General features: G+C 40.5%; 1 protein-coding gene across 8 annotated transcripts in view; it reads left to right on the plus strand.

The window, feature by feature from the left end:
• Positions 1-23,959, plus strand: part of PHACTR1 (phosphatase and actin regulator 1) — a 312,497-nt gene that overhangs the window by 114,202 nt on the left and 174,336 nt on the right. The gene's annotated exons all lie outside the window — the stretch shown is intronic.

Consider the following 23,959-nt stretch of genomic DNA (forward strand, 5'->3'; position numbering starts at 1 on the left):
TAGCATGATGGACTAGATGTCAGTCTTGTTAACAAAAAGTATCGTAGTTTAATTCTTGACATGCAAATTACCACCAGCAAGCATGATTAGGCCAAACAAAGAATGGGCAAAAGAAAATATTTTGGGGAAAAGGCATGCAATTCAGGAACACTCGCTTCAGATGACACACATGTTTATATGGCTTGACAGTGGGAATTCACAGAACATATGGACAGTAGGTTTTGCAATCCTTTATGTATGACTGAGTTCTCATTCTTCATTACTCTGTATAAAAGCAATAGATTGTTAAAGTAGATGAAATCTTGGGGTTTTGGGCTTCTCCCTGAAATTCCATACCAGAAAAAGCCAGATTTTCACCTTCATGCAATTTTATACCATGATAATTCTGGTACTTTCACAGGATGTGACCCATTTTGTGGGAGAAGGGGATAAATAATAACTACATCACTTAGACTGCGTTCTTAGCCAAGTGAAACGAACCGGGAATTTCAGGTGGTCAGGTGTGTCTATTCTTGATGCTTAAATCCTCCTTACCTTGTTAATAGTTAAAATTGGCTTTGAGAACACCTTTATTTTTATTTAAACGCAGTGTACAGCAATTTCCAGCATTGCTTTTTATTGGGAAATAAAACTAGGTAAAACAGGTAAAAGAGCCTGTCAAAATGGATAGATTCAGGATTGAATCTTCCCTATACAAATTCTATCTCTAGCTGCAGATGTCCTCATAAAAATAATAAAAATACAAGCCCTTCCTGACAAAAGGTCTTATACCGGGGCTGAAATTGCAGTTTCAGGGGTAGGCAACATATCAAATAGACCCAGGGCACTAAGCATAAATATAATGCGCTATGATATCTGTATCTAATAAGTGCTCTGTATTTGTTTTATATTGGAAGAAATGGCAAATGAGACAGTCAAGTCTAAATAATCAAGACTTGGTTTATATGCATTTCATTAGTACTCATATGCAGTCACTGGGAGGTCACATCAAGTCACACTGTTAATCATGTTATTGAGTTACAAGAAATATTTTGGGGGATTACAGTAAATAAAAGGAGCATGAACCTACACTACATAGGACTCTGATTTGCATATTTAAAAGTATACACTACATTTTGATCACATCAACTTTGCATTAAGCATTTTTCCATTAAGTGGTTTTGGGGTTTGGTTTTTTGGGTTGGTTATTTTTTTGGGGGGGGGTGGTGGTGGTGTTTGTTTGGGTTTTTTTCTTGCAATGATGTATCCTGTGAAATTAAAGCTGTATTTCTAAGACTCAAAATGAGAAACCAGATTTGAAAATTCTTGAAGTTTGAAGACATTCGCAGCTAAATGGGCAGCTTTTTAGCTCAGGCTCCTCGCTCACCAAAATAGATGGCATGCTAATTTTGCAGATATACAAGATTTTTTAGTACGGAGAAACTTCTATTCTGCTATGTTTTTTTGTAAAACCTGGGCTAGTTATTTACAATGCCCAGCATCTGCCACGACTTGTAAAAATAAATAAGTTAAAAAGAAAAAAATCCGCAAAATCTTGATGCTGACATAATTTTATAATTTGGACCTATGCCTGGCTTGCCTCAAAGATGGCTGTTGCCGATGTGCTTTTTTTTCCCATAGTCTTTGAGTTCAGTAATGGCTCGATCCACATCTGTTTCATCCATAACAAAATCTCCATTGCCTGTTGCATGAGTGCAAGCTGGCCTTATCTCTCAGAGAGAAACACAAATTCCATGCAAAACATGAGCTGTATCCTGGCAGGGAGATAAGCTGAATGCAAACAGACTTCTGATGATTTCAATTCTCCATAAAACTTGTAGATCAAACCAACATTATTTTCGTAGTCATGGTTTTCAGACTCATGCTTTTGGTTAAATTCCTCTTCTGCTTCCCTTCACTGCCTTCATTTCCCCCCCTCGCCTTTTGTCTGTCTTAGCACCTGGCTCTTAAATCCAGTACATCAAACATCTTTTGAAGGGCTCAGAGATTAAAGATTGTAAGTTACAATTAGAACAGCTATAATGATGATCAGCTCTTAGTTCCTGCATAATGAATAGGAAAATGAGTTACGGAAGACTCCAAAGCTTTAGCCAAGATTTGAACTGAATCCTTTAAGAATCTCTTTTATATTGTGATTCTGGTTAAAGAAAGGAAGAGTCTGTGGTCCTCCTTTTTGCACAGTGGAGGTTCAGATGGTTGGGAAAGTAGGCTCAGACTTTGAGGCGCTCATTTAACATGGAGCATTTCAGAGTTCTCTACTTTCTTGCCTGCGACACCCTCAAACTTAAAGCCTTCTGTCAAGGCATAGTTATGTTTTCAAGCGACTGAAATGCATTAATTAGGCATTAGAATGGGGCGGGGGGGAAAGACACGCATTTTTTCCCCCACTGTGAGTGATGGCTGATTCAGGCATGTCAAGTAAGGCGGTTATTGTGAAGAGTGATTGACGTGTCTCGGCCTGTGTTATTATCCACAACTATAGGCAAAAACATGTACTTTGCTTTAAATAGCAAAGGAGAGCCTGCATTGTCACAGTAAGCATGATTTTAACAGGATGATGCACCTGCGTGAGCTTTTAAAGTAATTTTTCTTTCTGAAAGAGGGAGTATGCTCTATTGGTTTAGGTGGTTTCATAGGGCAGCCAACAGACTCCTTTAGCAAGAACTTCAGCTGGTGGCAGTGCTGTGGTGTACCTCTTCGTGTAAGGAAGGCCATAAGACAAATGAGCTTGCAAACAATTTGAGAGCAGCTTTGCATGTGGCCAGCAGTAGGGTAGTGCTTGCCAAACGCTTGCCGAAGAGTCAGCATCCCTGGCTGGAGGTGGGGCAGCAGAGAGTGCTGAGGGGGGGAGGATACCAGAGCAGTTGATCGGAGTTCAAAATTGATCCTCAAAACTGAACCAAGACATATCCATAGTGGAAATAATCAGGGAGCTGTTGTCATCTCTCAGTGGGAAAAATGAGCACATTTTGCTCTCTGAGGTATAGTAGTGTGTATGTATCTAAGCCACCTGAGGGTTTGGTATGTGGTCTTCAATTTTGGGACATCTGTTTCTTTTCTAGAACTACCCAGGACTTGCATGGTACCATAAAATGACACACTCTCTCTGCCCCCGGGAACTAAAATTATTTCAGAGCATTCTGGATATACTCTGTTTCTAGTTCTGGTACCTATCTCAGCCCATGTTTGTTAGGGGAAAAGTGCAAACTGAGTGTTTAATATGACGAAGAATTGTTTTCCTTCATGACTTGCCTGCTATTTGTTCTTTATATTTATTTCCAGTGATAGCAGGAATGAAATTATGTGAGGAAATTATTTACTAACTTTCTGCTAGCATCTATATCACCTGCTAGCTTAAGAGAAATATTTAGAATTACAACTCATCTGTCCCAAAAGGAAAAACTGTGCATGTCCAAAAGCAACTTTATCTGATCATTATACCACTCAGTTTCACCTGCAATGAGGAAAACAATTCTCTGCCCAGTTTCCAAAGCATTTTGATCTGAGTTTTAATAAATGTTACCAGGTTATTGTGTATGGAGATTTTAAAGTGTGAGCAGCAGGTTTCTTATGGGACCCTACTCTGCTTTATGTCCAGCCTTGGATATTTATACATGGTGAACCAGAATAATCTTGGACATAGAAGGTGATCATAAACATGTACCAGTGAAAGACATCCTTTATGTATTGTGCATGAAGAGTTTCCGCTTTGTCTCCTGCATCTCTATACTGGAAAAGGACTTCCCCATTCTCATTAAATTCCATGTTTTGCAGGAATCACACATTTAGTTTCAGACCACTCTCCATTTCCGAGTGCATGTTCCCATTCAGACATTCTAGTTCTTGTACATCTGAATGACGGTTAGCAGGAAGGTAAACACATTAGCACCTAAATGGTGTACCTAGAAGAGGATGCCTCTGAAAAGTAGTTTGTGCTTACCTGTCAGGCACATAATCAATCAGTAGGAGGTTCTTCATCTGCAGAATCTTGCAACTAGATTGTTGTTCTGTCTGAACACTTTGTAAACAGCTTAGAGCAGTTTAATACTTATTTCCCTGTATTTATGCCAAGGTTAGCCCGTATGACAATGAGCCAGTATGTGTCCCACATAGCCTCAGCCTTCACTGCATATAATGCATATGATTCAGCCTGACCTCTGGGCTTACATATAAAGAGGTACTATAGTAAAAAGTAGAGATTTTTCAGATTCAGGATACCACATTAGTACTTGTAATCACCAAGTGCTCAAAGAGTAGGTCAATCCCTAGGAAAAGCTTTGAAATCATCACTTCATAGTTCTTTCTCTGCTGCTGGCACTAAACTGCATGGTAGGACCCCATCATGCATAGCATGTAGCCAGACTCCTGGTTCTTTCATGCAGTATGTGGCTGAATATTACCAGAACCTGCATGCCTGGATTTCCCTCTCATGGAAATAAAGGGTACCAAGGGATATTCTACGATTCTATGTCTTATCCCACCATGGAATTAGGATATGTGCAGGTGCAAACCTGACATGAAGGAAGCGCTTGTGGCTTGTGAGGTTTTAGACACAGCCTGTATGTCCTTAGGAAATTACCCCAATGCATTAAAGACCTGGGTCTTAATCCTTATATACTTCAGCTTTCCGACCTGTTCAGTACATGCTCTAACTCTTCTTTCTTATGTGTGAGGGTACTCTCTGTTTAGACTGTGGTATCCTTAGGTCTCCATCTAAGATGAAAATCTTACAATGTTTCTGAATGAACTACCCACAGCTCTGTGAGCTGTTCCTGCTCTAACACTAAGCTTTTATCTTTCACAAAAAGGATGTAAAGAAGGGGAAGCCTATTCCCTTTGTAGATCCTTTCTATTTGTTAAAGGTGCATCAGCATCCACAGCTCTGCGGGGTTGTGTGCAGTAATAAGCTTCATTGTGTTCAACTCCAGTTCTGTGCAGGGCAACTTGGACTAATTAGTCCTGAAATAGTTGGACATTTCTAGTGCACAGATTTAAAACATTCAGGTATAAGGAGATCTTTGCTTTTCTTGTCTACCAAGTAATTATTTCAAGAATAATCATAACCCAAGTTGGGAAGGGAGAAGGTTAACTGATCAGGGCTTGTTGTGCTGTATCTGTCCAGAATCCAAGGCAAGAATCAAAGCCTGCCCCTGACACAGCGCCACAGTCCTTTATTCCACCCCTAATGAAATCTCACTGCGACATGTCAGTACAATATTTACCTTGTACTGATTGCATCCCAGGCTGCCAAGCAGAGAGAAAAGAGCTAAGAAATCCCCATGCTGATAATAACTCTCGTTTGTCAATTAGATGGCATTAGCAATGACTGCACATTGGTACAATTCCGCTCTGATCAGATTTTAGTTTAATTTTTAAGCTTCACCTCCATCTTGCGGTCAGTCAGGAGATTGCATGCAAGGTGGAGTGCTTGCTGTCGTGGCAGTTCTTAAGCCCAAATTTTTCAGGCCGCCTCACCACGCAGCTTTTATCGTGATGTACCTGTATCTATTGTAAATGTGTATTGTTGGGTTTGGATTTTTTCCTTCCCTTTTTAGGGGTGGCTGTGTGGTTTTTTTTGCCAAAAGCTGGTCCCAGTCTCATACAGTGTCCTGCAGCAAAGCTGTTCTTTTTTGCAGATAAAGTGAAGCCGACCATCACAAAGCAGAGGGAGGTTCTGTGGTGCAGCAGAGCTAACCTAATGACTCTTTCCCACCCAAGCACCATTCCCACTATTCCTTATTGCCAACTCTCAGATGTGAGGCCCTGCCCTCTTCTTTGCAATACCTTGGCTATTCGTAAGCAATTCATTTTTGTTATTGTAGCACTGATTTTTTCCAGATTAATAAGCCATCCAAGGGAAGCAGCACAAGTGAGCTGCCCTCAGGGAGAAGGAGGAGAAGGAGAGAGATGGATGCCTTTTGGCAGCAGAAAGCCATTGAATTAGTTCAGCTGTAAATGAGATTTCCCTTATCATAACTTCTCTCCTTGCGTCACCACAATCCTGTGTTTGCTTTCCTCCAGCACAGCTTTCCACTTCCTTAGAAGCCGGTGAGCCCTCTGGGGGTTTCTGAAGTCACAGATAAACTCACTTTCACTTACTTGGGAACATCTAGCCCTGTCCTTCAATACTTCATGACTAAGCTATGGGTTAAGAAATAATGCAGGGTTAAAAAAAAAAAAGTAAGTTAAAAATTATATTTATTTTGTGACTAGAGAGCCTTCATTTTAAAGAATTACCTATGTGGCAGCTATGAAAAGCTACAAAGAGGTAATTTTTTTACCATTAGCAGGTGAGATAGCATAATGGGAATCTAATTTTTGCTACCATTCTGTTTGGATAAAAGAAAAGTGTGCCTCTGGCTTTAGTAAGATGGCACAGTCAGTAATTTGTGACTCAAGCTTAAAAAACTTTTTTTTTTTTTCCTCATCAGAAGGCTTGATAATGTAGGGAAAAAAAAGGATGAATTAGTTTTCTGATGCTTTAATGATCCAGAAAATAAGGTTTAATCAGGTCAATTTATCTTGTCTATGAACTCTCATCCTGCACCATTAAAGTCAATGACAGTTTTGTTACCTGCTTAAAGACGTGCAAGTTAAAACTTAAATGTGAAAGGATGCCTTATAAAAGGATACTAAAGTTGTGGACAACTCACTGAATTACTCATACCAAGTCTTATTAATCAAGTCACAAGTGTTAAATCTTTTTATTATGACTGTTTTTGTTCCTGGGAGATTGCAAGTCATAGCCCAGCATCTCAGTTTATATTCTAGAAAATAAATTCTGTTAAAGAAACAATCAGTGTGAAGATACCTATGAGGGGTTGTATTGCACTCTGGATTTATCTCCTCATAATGCTCTGTGACTTCATCCTTCTTGTATCATCTGCATGTGCCTTTTGCAGTACCTGTTTTGTTCTTTCACTTGTCGTGGTTTTAAGTCGCAGTACTTAAGTCGCAAATTTGAGGTAATTGTCTCCCTTCTAAGAGACAACAGTGTGTTTGGTTTGTTCTTTGGATCCTTGTTAGTGCAAACTTTATCTTTCTCTGTCAGTATGGTAAAATGGACAATATAACAGGAAAGAATCTGAAATGGGTTTCTGAAAATTATGATGTGTAGTGCAGATGCCACAGGTAATCACTTCATCAGTACTGTTCCAGGCATCATTTTGTCACAATATTTTTTATGATACTTAAGGAAGAAAACACTGTTCAACTGAACGGGCTCCTTCACCATAAGTTACAAAAAGATTGCTCTAAAAGTGAGCTCTGGTGTCCACATTATCGTTTAATTATCCTGAAATAACGGTTTTGTTTCTAATTACATAATAGTACCATCCACCCTTTACTGCAATTAAATTGCAGTGCCTGACTATTAGAAACTGTGTTGTCATAATAAGGGTAGTTTCCTTTATTTGCATATGCTGAGTTGCAGAATCTATAATTATATGCACGGATCATCAATTTTAGACTTGTTTGTATAATTATAAGTAATTGAACATGAAAGCAATTTAGGAATATCAGACTATCAAGTACTCTGTCTATTGTGGAGTTGGAGTAATTAGTAGATCAGAGGGATGATTATCAGTTAAGAAAGAGCTTCATAATTTTGAATTTAAATATAAACAAAAAACCCACTTCCTGAGATCAACAGTAGCTTGCCTTGCTTGCAATCAGGGATAGTCTGATTTTAAAAGTTACTCAGCTAAGCACACATCCAGAATGATTTTGGGTTGGTCTAGTGTGTTGGTAAATTAGCACAGTAATTTCTCCCAATATTTTATGGACTGTATTTATTGCTGTGAATACAGGCATTAATAGCATTATTAAATTTATTAACAATACATTTTATTGCTAAAAAATGAGGCCTATTAAATACAAACGTATATAATTTCTTGATATTGATTGTGCATAGAAAAGAGCTTCTTAGTGAAAGCAAACACTTTTATATGGAAGAACTCACTGAAAAGCTTGGTGCAGAGGAAAACAGCCATTTTCGCATGCATCGGAAAGGTATATCACAAAAAAATACAGATATATTAAAGTACATACACTTAAATGGTCTCAGATTAGACCGCAGGCTAGATTTTGTCTCACCAGAGAACAAATGCTCTGAACTTTGAGCAGGGCCAGAAGGGTTGAAGCCAGGGGCTTAGCTGGGTGCATCAGAAAGCTGTGCTGGTGGGTCTTGCTCCCCACCAAAGCTACTTCACTGTAACCTCCGGGGTCCCAGTGCTGTGAGCAAGCTGGTACTGATCCTGGCTGCAGAAAAGATTTTCCCCCCAGGGTTGACTTCACCCTTCCCCAGCGCTGGGATGAGGGGAGAGGCGGTGTCCCCTGCTGAGCTACGAAGTGCGGGTAGCCACTCTGCTAGTGTCACCCTGAGCAGATTGGTTTGAGTGTTCAGATGTTTTTGTGCGTTTCCTCACAAGGATGCTGCTGTTACAAGTCCCTCAGTGGCAGAGTGGTGGTCAGCTCATTCTTCCTAGTAGGGAGCAAGGAAAGAGCTGCTAGGAGGCCCTGGGCCTGGAACGGAAAATAAGCTCAGCATTCAGGGACTGATCATCTTCTCTTTTTTTCCCCTTTTTATGGATATTTCTGTGCCTGCCAGTTGTGGTAGGTGCGTACTCAGGGTGCTTCCCCACTAAAGGGTAGTGCTTGGAGCACACTGGTGCATCTCCCCCTTATACTCAAGTCAGCTGCTTATTTTGGGGATCCCTCAAATGGCTAATCACAGGACACAGGTATTTGGGACCAGATTACAAAACTGTTTGAAGAAAGGATGGTTTTTTGTAATTCCTCCTTCTGGGATAGTGGATGGAAAAAAAGCACTCCATAGAATTCCACACCACCCTCCCCCCCGCAAGGGAACCATCTCCTATAAGCTTTCATCAGCTTCATTTTGTTTATCCTTTATTTCTCTTACCTAAAATACATTAAAGCCATAAACGTTAAAAAGATAAGCAAATTTCATTGGATTAATGTAATTTTCTACCAACACTAAACTGAAAATTTGAAGGAGCAAAGTGAGCCAAACACAGCAAAATACATAAAATATGGGCAAACATAGCACTGTCCCCACAACACATGAAAGATTTGCTTGCAATGTGATCCATGGCTATTTTTTACCTCGACGGTGACACTTGAAGCCTAGATAGGTTATTGCGCAGCTCTGTGAGGCTTGGATGTGCCAGTATGTGCTGGTGTGCCATATAGTTTATATAGCACTGACACCTGGTGGCAAGAGGCAATATGAACTCCAAGTTGCAATCCAGCTAACAAGCTGCACACTTCTCATTCCTAGTGTTTTCGTATATCTTCCAATACATGCAGCATATTGGAAAACTAAACAATTGTGGAAGATTTGGGGCTTATTAATATTGCCACGAGATAAATATTAAGTAATAATTAAAATCTGATTATAATAAAAGCCAAATAAGAGCTGTTAAGTGCTAATTAAAGGTGGGGAGGAGGGAACAAAACTAAAGATGAAAATCAAAATTCAAGGCACTCTTTTCAAATCTGTCATCTTTTCAAAGTAATTTTCAAGAAGAAAATATATGTCCTTAAGTTGTTAAACACTCACCAATACAACTTTTGGAAATGCTGCAAGGGAGGATTCTCTTCTGCTCCTTCCCTCTTCTCATTAGGATTCAAAAATGGTAAGAGGTTCATCATCTTTCTTTCCTACCTCTATTTTCCCCCTCCTCTTTTCTGCTACATTGCCTCCAGTGAGAGTCTCAGGCTTGCAGCTGGCTGTTGGCACAGCACTCTGATGATTCCGATATCAGTGCCAAAACCAAGAGCTTAAAATCATGGGACATCCCACAAAAGAGTGTTTTTAAATGAAATTTGCAGTGCTTTCTGTTTGCACTCTGGAGTTTGAGATGTGAGGGCTTATGTTTTCAGGACTAAGGTTTTGTTTTCTGGTGCACTCACCTGGTTCTATGAGCTGGGACCTCCAGAATGCTGCCAGTCCCTGGGAGCATCACAAGAGAGCTGCAGCTTGGCTGCACCGAGCACCTGGAGACATGCAAGTCTCCCCATACCCAAACCCTCTCTATGTCTGTACCTCAGTGTTTAACCAGAACTTTGGATTCCTGTAAGAGAGAGTCACATCACCCATGGCCCAAAATAATAGTGACCCTGAATAACAGCTCACTTTCTTGAGTGTATGCATTAAAATCTTTAGATAAATCATTCACAGGTATTGTTTCTTATTACTAGTCTCAATAAGCAACAGCTTAAACTCTCTGTGAACTTGCCACATTTTTATAAGGCAAAAACTACTTCCTGATAGTCAGAGCCTGTAATTCTTTGGTATCTGCTAGAGGGCAACATCTGTTCAATAATACCATCCTTTTCTGTGTGACTAACACTAAGATCTGTAACAGTGATACAGTGAGGAGGAAGCACATAATAATTACATACAGAATTTCTGTGCTTGTTAGGAGGTAAATGGTAAATAACACTGACATACATAGAAGAGAGAAAAACAGCAATGGCCAGAGATCCTGATGGTATTTGTATGAGAAGATGCTGACTTAGTTTCACATTAAACAAGTATTCATCTGGTAATGTATGCACAGATAAGTGTTTAACTTTGTCATACAGAGTGCAAATGGACCATGCAGGTAAGTCAGATTCTGCACAAATGTGGTTTCCCTGCCACGGGCACTGCAGTAAACTGCTGTGCTGCTGCTGCTCCGTGAAGTCTGGTGACTAAATAGCTGAGTCTTTCGCAGAAATTTAGTCCCTTTGCAGTGGGTCATGTAGTCATTTGAAGGTGTAAAATCATTAATTGTAAACAGTGCTAATGATTAAAGTAGAACACCAGAAAACATCTGTTCTGTGCAAGTAAAGAGGTGTTTATTGACCAAGCCATAGTGAGAAAGAGGATTTGTAACCAGGTTTAGCACAAGTGTAGGTCTGGCCACAAATTCAAGATCAAAGAAATGAAAAAGTCTGCAAGTGTCCTGACAATTCATAAACTTTATACAGAGTAGGGTGCAACAAATGCATGTTAGGTAATGTTCTTCATTTTCTATCTTTATTAGCATCTTCGACCATTATCTTATGCCAGGCTGATTCATGTTAGGTAGCATTGCTCTTATAATATTTGATCATTTATGAAATTTGGGAACACAGATTCACGTCTTTGTTCTAGAACATGCTCACATGCTGGCAGATGGTTAGCATACCCACCAGGAACATATATTTTATGAGCACTAAACTAGATTTGCAAGAAAGAGAGAAATTCACCATGGAAATAATTCAAGAGAGAAATGGTAGAAATAACTCAGTTTCTTTTATTAAAAAACATTTGTCACCACCACATCCTTTTAAAACTAATATACAAGTGTGGGTGCATTTAGCAGAGCTTGAATTTGATAAAACACAGAACAGGCACCGACATAAGCAAGTGAGTTCTTTCACTTATGCAAGTAGTCCAATTGAATTCTTTACAGGATACGGGCCCTAGGGAATGTGATGAGTGGTTTAATTAGTTTTAAGCCATCATATTTAATCAAGCACTGTGCATTTTTAAACTGCTACATTCTAGGAAGGGTATTTCAGATCTTGCTTATGAGGCTTCGGAGCTCTAGATTCAGTGTGAAGCAAATCTCTTTAATTGACATCACCAGACCCTAAAACTAAATGATTATTCTCAAAGTCAAACCTTAGAATTAAACTCAGCTTACAAGAAGGAAGAGCCATTAGACATTTCAGAGCTAAAATTTTAATTGGGATATGGTTCATCTGCAAAGCAGACAAGAGTTCGTTCCACTTATCCCTCTGATGAAAAGCTCCAAAAGGCACACATGATAGGACAGTTGGCAAAAATAAGGAAATGCACCCATAACGATTAATTTCACTTTGCTGAACAAATTTTTGAATCAGAGCTGCTATAGGACAACTGAAATATTTGGTTTACATTTTTATAACTTCATTAAGCACTTATCAAAGCAAAATAATGACATCTTAACCTCTTAAAGTTGTGCTAAATAAGCTTTGATCAATGTAAAGGGAAGAGAAAAGAAGGATAAAGGCTCTCGCTATCTTGTGACTTTTTTATTAGATGCAAAGGAAAATACATAACAGCTTTCTTCACCTTCTATGTGGAAGCAGCACGCTTGCAAGCAAAGAAGCTGATTTGGGCTGTATTCTTTGCTGTGTTAAGCAAGTTTGAGCTTTGCTATAAGACTAGTGGGGCAAAGTCTGATTCTTATTTGGACACAGGGACTCTGTTAGAGGCTCCACACAAGATGTTAAGAGAATCTGCAGCAGGTTCTGTGTCCAAGATAGACTGCATCTGCGTGGGCAAAAGTAGCCCAGAGCTCCTGCAGACCCACTACCTTCCTTTATTAGGTGTGTACCTGTTCTTCAGCACTCCTGTGTGGCATCCCCTGGGGCAGCTCTGTGGCCTTGGAAATAATCTCTTATTGAAATGATCTGGATATGTCACGTCTCTTAGTGCCACTATCGTGCTGTTAACAGATTCAGGAAAATGTATTGGACATTTGAGGTCACTTCTGGTATTCCCCTCTGAAACTGTACGGGCAGAATGCGTACTTTTTTAACATGCATGGATATAATCTTAAAAATCACTTAATCTGCCTTTCTCATGAAAAGGTATAGTGGATTCCAGGAAGAGTATTTCGCGGAAGTCTCTCCTTGTTGAACAATGACTGCCACAAAATTTTGAAGCATGAGATCTTACGATTTCAAAAAGTGGGGGTGTTTTTTCTTCATATTTCTAAGTAGTGAATTAATTTTAAAGAGTCTGAACTGTCTGTAAAAGAAACCAAGAGGCAACTGTTTTTCTTTACCTGATAGATGGCATCACCATGCCTAAGTACTTTGGAATAACATATGGTTATCAGCCTTCAGTCTTCATTAATTGCAGTGGTAGTATTATGATAAAACATAGAAGTTCTGGCAAACTGGAGCCTCTTTAAATAGTCCTAGTGCAATCACAGTCCTTGCCTTAAAAAATCTGCAATCTAAATAGACAGCATGGCCAAGGAAATGAAGGGAGGCTGAGGGAAAGGTAAAGTGATTTGCACAGAGTCACCCAACTCATTTGTAATAGAGCTAAAAATGTTCTTCTCGGTGCCCTCAGATCTAGGTGGAGGTTTTCTAGCCACTGGCAGATTTAAGTTCTTCTGATCTAGTCTCAGGATTTACAACATCGCAGTTAAATTTATAGTGATTGTTTCTACCCCTGGAAAGACTTAAGGTATCAGATCTTAAAACTGCCGGAGTCTCATATATGGGAAAGCTGTACTGGGTCAATTTTAGGTGTTTCTAAAATTGCATCAGTCAGTTCTCTACCTAGTACATAAAATAGGATGAGTAATATCCCCCAAAAAAGCTCTTAAGCCACATTGGGTTTTCTATATATGTGGAATATCCAGTACATGATGGTATGCCTGTGGGCTAAATGTTTTACTGACTTTTGTTAAAAGAAATCTGAAGTGAAAGCATCCCAGGTTCATGACTTCATGATAGACTAGTGAGCAGCTCTCCTGCAAAATTGTTTCTTTTTTTTTCTACCTGCAAATGCTGATCCATCAGAATTACAGTGTTCTTTGGAAAGAATTCAAACAGACAAGAAATTACAATGTTCTTTGGAGAGAATTCAGAACAGACAAGAAAGCAAGCAAACTTTTGCTGAAAATCTCTTTGGTTGCCTTTGCCTGATTTGTCAGCATCCTGTGGTCTGCCTTTTAAAGCAGCTGAGAGCATGGAGCACTGGCAGTGCCAGTTCTCCAGCTCCCAGGCAGGTACTTGCTCCGTTAGTACTACTTGCTCAGGCAATGGGTTATCTTCTCAGCTTAGGATGGGGATGAAGAGAACATAGGAGTGGAGCAGACCCCCTGGCCTGCCTGGCTGGGAAAGAGGGGTGTCACTTGCCTATAAATGTGTCCGTAGACAAGGAGATACAGATGTGTTCAGCAAATTTCTGGCCCGTGATCCTTGTTTTTTTCCTGAGTGACCTGTATTCACTAAGGCAGAACACCTTTAATGCTGCTTTTTTTCTTTTTTTCTTTTTTTCCTTTTTTCCATGGTACAACCAAAGCACACATAAGAAATCTACACAAGTTGAAATTAGCTTCCTTCCCCTCCTCCCCAGGGCTCTGTTCAGTGGTATATCTACATGTTATAAAGAGGAAGAGATGATACTACAATATTGTTTACTCGGATGTAATTCTGATGAAGTAATTCTGTTGGCTGGGGGAAGACTTCGAGTGTCAAAGATGCTTAGTAGTAGGAAGTAGTGGGACTTGCTGTCAACCACAGAACACTGCAGTCTTCTGAAGAACCCAAAATGTCCTGGGTAAGGCCCAGATGTTTCATGCTAGCTACGGAAGGAGGCTTTCCTGAAATACAGGTACTGTAGAGAACAGCTATAAAGTGTTATGTCCTACTGAGTCTGTCTGAAGTCCTGACCAAAAGATCACAAGAGCTTGCTGAGACCAAGGCTACAACTTGCAGTGCTGCAGAGATTTCAAGATAAAAGAAATCAGGTTTCTGCTGCTGTGAGCTCTCCATCCCCTGCTATGGAGGCACTTCAACCTTTTGTCTTTCTTAACTGGGCAATCTACTCTATGCCTCTTTGAGGCACAGTACAGAACCTGAAACATTTTTGATGCGGTTTTCTTTCTAGTCCCTTGATTTTAGGTAAAGAAGTAGAAGCGCTTCCCCCCCCCCTTTATATATTTTTCCTCCCCCAGGTACTGTGGTATGATAATTTTATATTTCACAGTTTTGGCAACCACCTTGGGATATGCGTCACTTCAGCTGTTAAACCCAAATCTGTTTTATTAGTAACAAAGTGATCTTGTGGCAGTAAGATGAGTACAGGAATTTGTAAGACTGAAGATTTGCTGCAAGGGAAGGAAGGTTACTTTTTGGGTGGATAGGGCTGCAGAAGCAATCTCATTGAGTACAGAACTCCACTGGTTCTTAGTAGTGAATGTATAGAAGAGGATGGAGATTGGGAGCTGGGGCCTTAAACTAATTCATGTTTTGCTAAAAGAATAAATAACCAACTACTCTTCTTTGAATTTAACTAAGTGTTCCTGAGGGGCTTCCTTAGAGGATCTGAGAGTCCATTTTCCTGTTGTGGCTGGATGTATGAATGTGTGTCAAGGTTACCAGGCAAGATCGTTCCCTAAGACCTCAAAGGCCAAAATCCGTATCTTCATGGTCAGAGATATTACTGTTTTTTAAAACAGGAAATCTGCACATATCAAATTCTTGTTTTGTTTGATTTGTCTGGTTGGCTGGTTTGCTTTGACTTCCCTCTTGCCTTTAATTGTGGCTTCTTTCTTTGGTCACAGACTGGGATTTAACCTGGGAGGGTTACTGCACAAAGAGCTTTGATCTGTTTTTTAGCAGCTACTGGTGCATCACACTGGTGCATTGTGTGAAAACCCCCTTCAGAGTAGAATCAAATCCTATGGAGATCCCTGTAGGGAGGTTCCTACAGCATCTCTTTGCACCTCCTGTGCAGATGTGACCTTTTTTCGTTGACAATTTGGGAATTGTTCATATGTGTTGTCATATTTGTGGCTTATTAGGCATCAGCTCTGTAGCTGAATTTAACTGAGTGGCTTCTTTTGTGCAAGTTCAATTTAGGTTTGGATTTTTTGTTTGATTTCTTTGAGAACTGGTCAAGTTAGTCAGCTTTGACATTTTCCAAGTGTTACACTAATCGTGAGAGCGATCGATGATGCATGATGAGCACAGGTCCACTGATGCTGGAGCAATGAATGCTTTTTGACACATTATTTCTAGAGTCATAGCAGTAAGCTGAGGATTGTGCTCTGTCTGACTGTACATAGCAGATAAGTTAGGTGGCTTTCCACACCTGAACAAGGGTCTATAGAATCATCGCATCAGAATAGTTTGTGTTGGAAGCGACCTGCAAAGGTCATCTAGTCCAAACCCTCCACAATGTGCAGGGACATCTTCAATGATCAGGTTGCGCAGAGTCTCATCCAACCTGACCTTGAATGTTTCCAGGGATGGGGCATCTACAGCCTCTCTAGGCAACCTGTTACAGTGTTTTGCCACCCTCATCATAAAAGACTTCTTCCTTAGATCTAGTCTAAATCTCTCCTCTTTTAGTTTAAAACCATTACCCCTTGTAGGGCCTATTAAAAAGTCTGTCCCTATCTTTCTTATACGCCCCTTTAAGTACTGAAAAACTGCAGTAAGGTCTTCCTGAAGCCTTCTGTTCTCCAGGCTAAACAACCCCAACTCTCTCAGCCTTTCCTTATAGGAGAGATGCTGCAGCCCTCTGATGACCTTCGTGGCCCTCCTCTGGACCCTCAAACCCATTTAAAACCTCCCTTGTTTAACATGCAGCAAGTTCTAAATACATACATACCTTGAAAGGATAGGAGAGAGAAAGCCGATTGTGAAAACCAAAGCTGATTGTGAAAATGGCATTTGAGATACTTAGATGACCCCTGCATCCACCTCCATATCAAAGCCAGATAATAGCTTTGTTGTGGTAATCCTGCTTTGCCATTCTCTCTCCCCCCAAAATTCAGTGGAGCTACTTGCAAGCTGAGGTGAGAGAATTAAACCCAGGTTTTTGCATCGGCCTTCACTGAGACGAGTCTGGTCTAAATTTAGATTCACTGTTAGGGTAATATGGATTTTCTTGATCTTCATCTCATTACAAAGAGCTTTAAGTAAGCATCCCAGAGTTATAAGAAATTTATTCAGTAAAGACATTGTGCAAGTCAGTATATCTGCAAAGGGTTAAATTTGGCTTCCAGGTACTAGCCAGAATTCCTAGCCAAGATACAGAGATACCCACAGGATAATGAATTCTCCCTATGGCTTGAAGTGCTTTTGTACTATTGCTTTTAGATTTGACCTTGAAGCTAAGTCTCATCATATTTGCTGCTTCTTCCTGTTTTTTCCGAACGCCACTTGCTCAGCCCTTGTGAGTCTACAGCCTATCTTTTTATAGCGGTTGACAGAGCTATTGGTCACATTTGATGCCCTTCTCTCAAAGGATACTGAGGACCAGCAATTTTCATTCTTCTGCTTTTGTTATAGCTCTGGGTATAGCATCCAGATTGATTGGATGGGGGACTCATACATCGTCAAGCCAAGCAACTTTGCTTGTAGTTCTGCCCTAGTATAGCTGTCTGTGTATTAAAAAGGATGTCAAGTGCATTTATAGTTGAACTATGACTTATTCCTCACATAGATGCATAGTTATTTCTCTTCTCCCAGAATCATGTGGCCCTTCAATATAGAGAGAGCTACTGCTCTCCTCACTGGGAGGAATTCTGACCAAGCTTGCATTTTTAAGAACTACTGGAATAGGTGACAATGCAAGTAACTATTCTGAAAATAAGACTGCTTGTGTAAAGGGTGTGTGCCATACAGAATTTATAGTTTGTGTGATCTGATGTGGCACAGCATCCAAATGCCTTCTGTACAGTAGCATGTCTCTAAGTGTGTACACGAAACTGTGTATGGTGCAAGACTGTGGAAGGTTTCATTTGCATTCATTTATACTACCCACTGCATGAAGGTCTTTGCTAAATTAGTTCTACTAATGTACTGTCTAGTAGCCAGGTGGGAATGGGGCTGCAGTGTGGTAGGTGCTACACAGAGAACCAGCGAGAAGGGAACACCACAACCTGTTCCAGTCAGCAGACCTGTGACAGGACTTCAGTATGCACCTTTTTTTTAGTGATTAGTTATTCAGGAAGAATTATTTAAGATGTGGATCTGGAAACAAGTTAGCTGTCAATGCTCCTTTGATTTTTAGCCGTAGGTTTCCCTATGGCTTTAGCCAAATAATTTTACTACCCTACCTCAGTGGGCCTATCTATAAAAAGAGAGTTAGTAATCCATGAATTTCAAAGGAATATTGTAAGGATTCATTGATTACTCTTTCTGCTGAATATTTTGGAAAATGAAGGGTGCTGTATAAGCATTACTGTTGTTTCCAAAGCATTTTTGTTGTGTGAATTTTCTCTGAAATACAGCATTTTTATGCTAGGAATATACTATGGACTTTTTTTTAACATGCATTTAAGTTGCCTGTGTGAAACACTATGTAACATGAACAATATTATTAATTGCTTGAAGTATTTTGACAAAGACTGAATTCAGAAACTCCCTCCCTATCTTACAGTGCCCTAAAATGCCTCATTACTTAGCGATACTTAATCAAATTTAATCTGCAGTAAATCTCTGTGTGTCATTAAAATTCTGCTAGGTATTACTTCCACATTATTTCTAGGGAGTTTGAAGGAGACGAGGTTTGGGATTTATTTTTCTTTAATGTGTTATAGTGAGGAAAGGAGAAATAATTTGATGGGCTTGCTTCACAGAGATACAGCATTAAGAATAAGTCTGTCTAGCAAAACTAGGATAAAGTATTGCTCCCTTGTGTTTCACACATATGTTTCGCTTGACACTAGATTTTTTTCCCTTTTTTCCACTTTGATATGTCGTAAAATTTTTTTACAATTTTGATGAAATGGGGTTTATTTTTTCCTGTTTACCACGCAGAAATGAAAGACAGCTGGTTTGGACACACTATACCAAGTTCAGTGAACCCAGTGGAGCTGCAGCAAGGATGATGGCTGCCCAAAATATTCAGCCTTTCTATGTGGAGCATAGCACATTACTTCATTACACACTGAGGTTTCTCATGGAATCCCAGCTCCCGTGGAATCATGTGAACAGGCCAGAATCACAGCTGTTTGATAAGCTTTATTTTTAAAGCACAGAAAGTGAAAAAATACACACCAACCACACATAGTGGATCAAAGTGCAGTCCCACAGAATGCTCTTCTATATTTATTACTGGTTTTAAAATATTAAGATTTAAGAGCTGGGGGTTTTTTTAGACAGCACATGATGAAACTGGCAAGAGGAATCATCTGATTTTTCAGTAAATGTTGATCCCCTTAATGAGAATATGCCTTGCATTTCTAAGCAGTTGCTATAAGCAACTAACCTGAGTCATAACATAGATGAGGCTGGAGACTGAAAACTCGGGTTGAGGGAAGAACTTCTCTTTACTGGACCAGGCAGGCATAGGCCTCTCAAGATGAAATTGGGCAATGCTGTGTGTTAGGCTACCAAAGATGTTAAGGAGATGACTGTCATATTGCTTTCCTAACTGTTCAGAAAGTACTCAGTAGCACTGGTCCAATTGTCTTGTTGCTTCTTGTTCCACTAGTGATTTATAGGGAGCAACTGTGGTATACACTGTGGTGTTTTCACAAGACCAAGACATGTAGTAGATTTTGGCTCAGATCCCCATTGTATGGTCTTTACTCTGGTTTTAAGCTCCTGGTTTTCTCTTTATTGTAGAAGTTTCTATGCCAAAGTGAGATGCAAAGTTAACATGCTATGTGTTCCCTCCAGAGGTCAATAGTTTTAAGACAGTAAAGTCACTGAAATCAGGATGTTTTGTCAGCTTTCTGCTTTAAGCCTTTTCATACGAGCCAGTTTTCATTTAGATGAGAGCCCAACACCAAATCCACCAAGTCTCCCCTGAGTTTGCAGACTCCCACTTCCATACTGAAATTTCCAGCAACCCAAGTGGACTTCAATGGCATTTTCTTTTTTGCACTTTTATTGTGAATGTCAACTTCGTGTAGGTTTCCCTGCATGTGCTTTTGCAGGGGAAAGGGCAGCTTGTTGGAGAGACAAGAGTGTCAGGGTAGTGTCATACCCAAAGCGGAAAGGTTTCTGGAAGTTAAAAAGGTGCAGGAATCTCAAGAGATAGCCAGGCCCCAGGTTCAAGTGCGGTCTGCTGGGAGATCAACCCACATTTGTATTACTCTGACCACAAACATCACCAGCTCAGAATGAGTGAAAAGGTCACATAAATGGCAGGGCCAGGTATGCACTCTTCCCTCCAGTAGCACCTTTTTTTCTTGAGCTTATTTTCCAGTGCACTGGCTTCTGTGGTCATGACATCAGCCTCCCCTCAGCTCCCTCCTCAGTGGAGAATGGCAGTACACAGTGATAGGGGGGCACTCTGGAAGGCTGAAAGATTTGTGTTTGAAAGTGCTCCTGGCTGGATTGGATCAATAGGAAAGTTTCAGAGGGACAGATACCACAGACCAGAGGAGGGGAAAAAGTGGTGAGGAGCTGCCCGTTCCCACTGTGGGTCAGTGCACCTCTGTTGGTGCCTTCTCCAGCAAGATTCTGGTCTTTGGTTGGCTCTTGGATGCATTTTGGCAGCATCAGTAATAGCCCTGACCATGAGGAGAATTATAAGCAAGAGCTGCGTTGTGCAGGGACTCGAACGCAGAGACAAGGCTGCTGCTAGCAATACGCTTTTGGTTTGGGAATAGGGGAAGGGACATCCTGGGTAAAGAGAATGAACAATTACATGAATTAATCTCTGAAATCAGTGAATTGGTAAAAATGAAACTGGCTACCTCATTACACAACTTAAATAGAAAGAAAGTAATTAATAAGCAAAACTGTGATTAGGGAAGAAATATTAGAAGCAATCTGTGAGAGAAGTTAAAAGTCAGCTAAAAGCAGTCTAATAACTGAAGCAAATGTGGTTCAGGAATGAGGGGAACCTAAGGAGTATGCCTAACCACATGTGGATAGGGACGGCATGACAGCATCCACCAGAGACAGAGATCTTTCTATTGGGGTTTATATCCTAACACCACGCCTGGCCATGCTGATGAGACGTCCAACCTATAGATGCAGGAGTCAATCATTATAGTCAGATGGACCACAGCAATGAATCCAAATGCTCCTTAAGTTTGGGCAGGGAGGAGGAAGAACTGGCTTGGGCTAGGTTTTAAATTGGACACAAACTCCATAGTTAATCCTACCATGAGAAAAGCCAAGAGTGCTCTGTGCTGCACTTGGATTTATAAACAACTCCATTCTAATTTCATTGTGTTCTGCACAATAAAGACTTACCAGAGCTGGTCTAACCCGGAATCTCAGATCCAAGTATTTTTATCAGATCATTTTAGACTTTATGAAACCCTGAAATGAAAGTTGTGAACAACTTTCAACCTTGGAGAAGGCATGTATGGGACTTAAATTTGGATTTAAAAGTTTCAACTATTTTTATACTATTGAAACTTCCAGCCTCCCAAATCTGATAAATTCTCATTCATACATATCCTCTTCTCCCCAACAGCCATTCCCTTATTGAGAGCTTGTTGCAGCCTGTTTGCCTGCTTATTTCAAACTTCGTACACTAAGGTGTTCCTTTCTAACTTAGGTGAGGTTTACACTGCTATATAACTCAGAGTTTTTCTGTGACAGCAAGCCCTGGGTGAGTGCAGACTAGGAGAATTACAAGTTGCTAATTGCACAAAGATAGTAGATCCTTGTCATCATTTGGTTTTATTTATCTCCTCACCCCATATGATTTGCAGATCAAAACCCTGAAGAGCTTAGCGCAGTTTGAATCCTCTAATTGTGCTGCTGCAGCCATGTGACTGCCTGGCTGAGTAATTCCCTGCAGAAGGAGACAAACTGCATGTTACAAAGCTCAACAAATAGTATTTAAAACATGAACGGGTGGCAGGAGTACACAATGCCCGTGCCACTTTTTGCCTGAAATCTCCTACTACTGCTGCAGCCACACAGAGGCTTGATTTATGGTAGTAAGCTTAGTGATCGGAGTGGAAAAGCATGGGTGGGGAGGGAAGGCTATCTGGACCTTTGGCTTGTTTCCTCTCCCATTCAACAGCCCTCTGCCTCCGAAAGTGGTTTCATCTATCATTTATCAGAACAAATGGTTCCTCAGAGGTCTCATCAAGCAGGTAGGAATCCCTGCCTTGTGGAGGTAAGGAGCAGTCAGCTTCCCTACCACTGGGAGCCTAAACATGTTCTTGCTGTTCTGCAGTGGTCTGAGACAGAATGAGAAAGAGAGGGCAGCTGGCATAAAATATGCAGGGACCCGCTAAAGACCTTCTTCATTTATAGGTAATATATGGGACGGGGAGAAAGGGCAGATAAAACCCGGTTGTTCCCATTATACAAAAAGCCTCGCGCTGTTTTCAGGACAGTTAATTGCATTGATTGTTCCAACCTCTGTGTCTTCCTTTCATACGGGAGCTGGTCACTGAATTGCAACTTGTTTTTCGGCTGGCTGACGCCAGAGGAGAAGGGGCTGTCTGGCACTGAGAGGCTGGATGGGTGTGTGTAGAGTGTGTGTGTTTTCAGAGCACCACACTTGGGAAGGCTGTTGCTCAGTTGCTGAAAGCACAGCTGTTGCAGAGCGAGGGAAGGAGCCTGGCAGCAGCTCTATCAGGTAGGAAGATGCACAAACCATATGCTTATTCCTCCCTAATTTTATTTCTCAAAGTGGCAGTATTATTAGAGGGTAGCGTTTGGGTTCACAAAGTCCTCTTTTCTGCTCGTGGCAGTCAGGCAGGGTTGCTGAGAGCAGCTGGGTGTGTTTGCCCAGAAGCCGGTATGTATGAATGAGGAGATCAATAGCTGTGCTAAAAATCACTGAGCCATCTGGGATTTGCAGATAGAGGATTGACTTGCAAATCCTACTGAAATTGAGATCTGCAGTAACTGCTGAATAACAGCACATGTGATGGAGATGGTGCAGAAAGTTATCTAGAAGACCTGAAATGGCCTAGTGGTACTTTTCTCAGCCCTCAATTGCAAGGAAGCTTAGGAAGGGGTGAGAAAATGCTGAGGTAGGGGAAAATTATGTTCTGCTGCTGTTTTGTTTTTGTTTTTTAATCCCGTTGTTGACATGTGATTTTGAATGTACTGCAAGATAATAGAAAACACAGCTATATTTTACCAGTACCTGGTGACTACCAAAACCAGTCTCTACACTGCATGCAAACTGGGCAAACCCTTAACCAAGAGGGAGAGGGGGAGAATGCAGGTGGAGGTAGGAGAAAAGGGTCATTCAGAAAGACTGCAGAGGGTGCAACTGCAGAGAATGTACTTGGAAGTGGAGTTAGATTTCAAGTCAGTTTTATGCTTATTCTGTGCTTTGTGATTATGCGGAACTACAGCAGCTGTCAGGCTGTGAAGAAGAGCTAGGGATGAACTAAGATCTGAGACTGGGAAGAAAAAGTGCAGAAACGATCTTCTGTAGGTGAAGAAGACAGTGCATTCATAGCAGAGACTGGTCTACTTGCTAGTACCTTTCAGCATGGATTTTATGTATGAAATTAGTCTTCCATTGATTAGCAGGCATATTTTCTTGGTTTAATTCACAGGAAGAAACTAAGGTATGGGAAAGTGTCCTATGGTCTTCTCGTCAAGCTTTTTCTAAAATATGGCCAGGAATGGAGAAGTTGGTTGCTGGCACATGATGACGTGATTATAGACCTGCATAGTTGTCAGGTGAATAGATACGTGTTCATGGTATGGAGCAAAATAGGTATTCTGCTCTATGTACTTCTCTGCTGTCTTTTATCGTAGACAAAAATAGATTTTGAAACTCAGCCATCCATAACTATGCTAGACATCTAAGTAGGAAAATAGTGACATTTGGAGCCTACAGAGACTAAACAGCTTAGCCAATGTTGAAGAAGTTTGGAAAAGAACTGGAAATGCAAACCAAATCCCCCAGTGTTTTATCCACTAACCTATTCCTGTAAAGCAAAATAACAGCTTTTCTCTTTTGTTTCTTTTTTTTCCTGGCAAGGCATGACCTGACCTTGCGGTTAGCTTGAATAGTTGCACCGCCCTTCTGTGCTATTCTAGTCTCTTGTATTAAGAGGTTTTTCTAGTATTTATTGTATGGAGTTGCTGTGTGTAAACCTACATCAGAGAGGGGAAGATTCTTGTGGCAGGTGATGTCATCTCTGAACTATGTATAAGCTACTTTGTAAATAAAATGGAGAACACAAAGTAAAATGTGGTACATGATTTTTAGTCCTCCCTAATAGTGATACTTCTAACTGTGCTGCATGTTCAGAGGTTTCTTATATTAACAATATTT

Source organism: Strigops habroptila, chromosome 1 (genome assembly GCF_004027225.2).
Source record: "Strigops habroptila isolate Jane chromosome 1, bStrHab1.2.pri, whole genome shotgun sequence".
Classification (NCBI taxonomy): Eukaryota; Metazoa; Chordata; class Aves; order Psittaciformes; family Psittacidae; genus Strigops; species Strigops habroptila.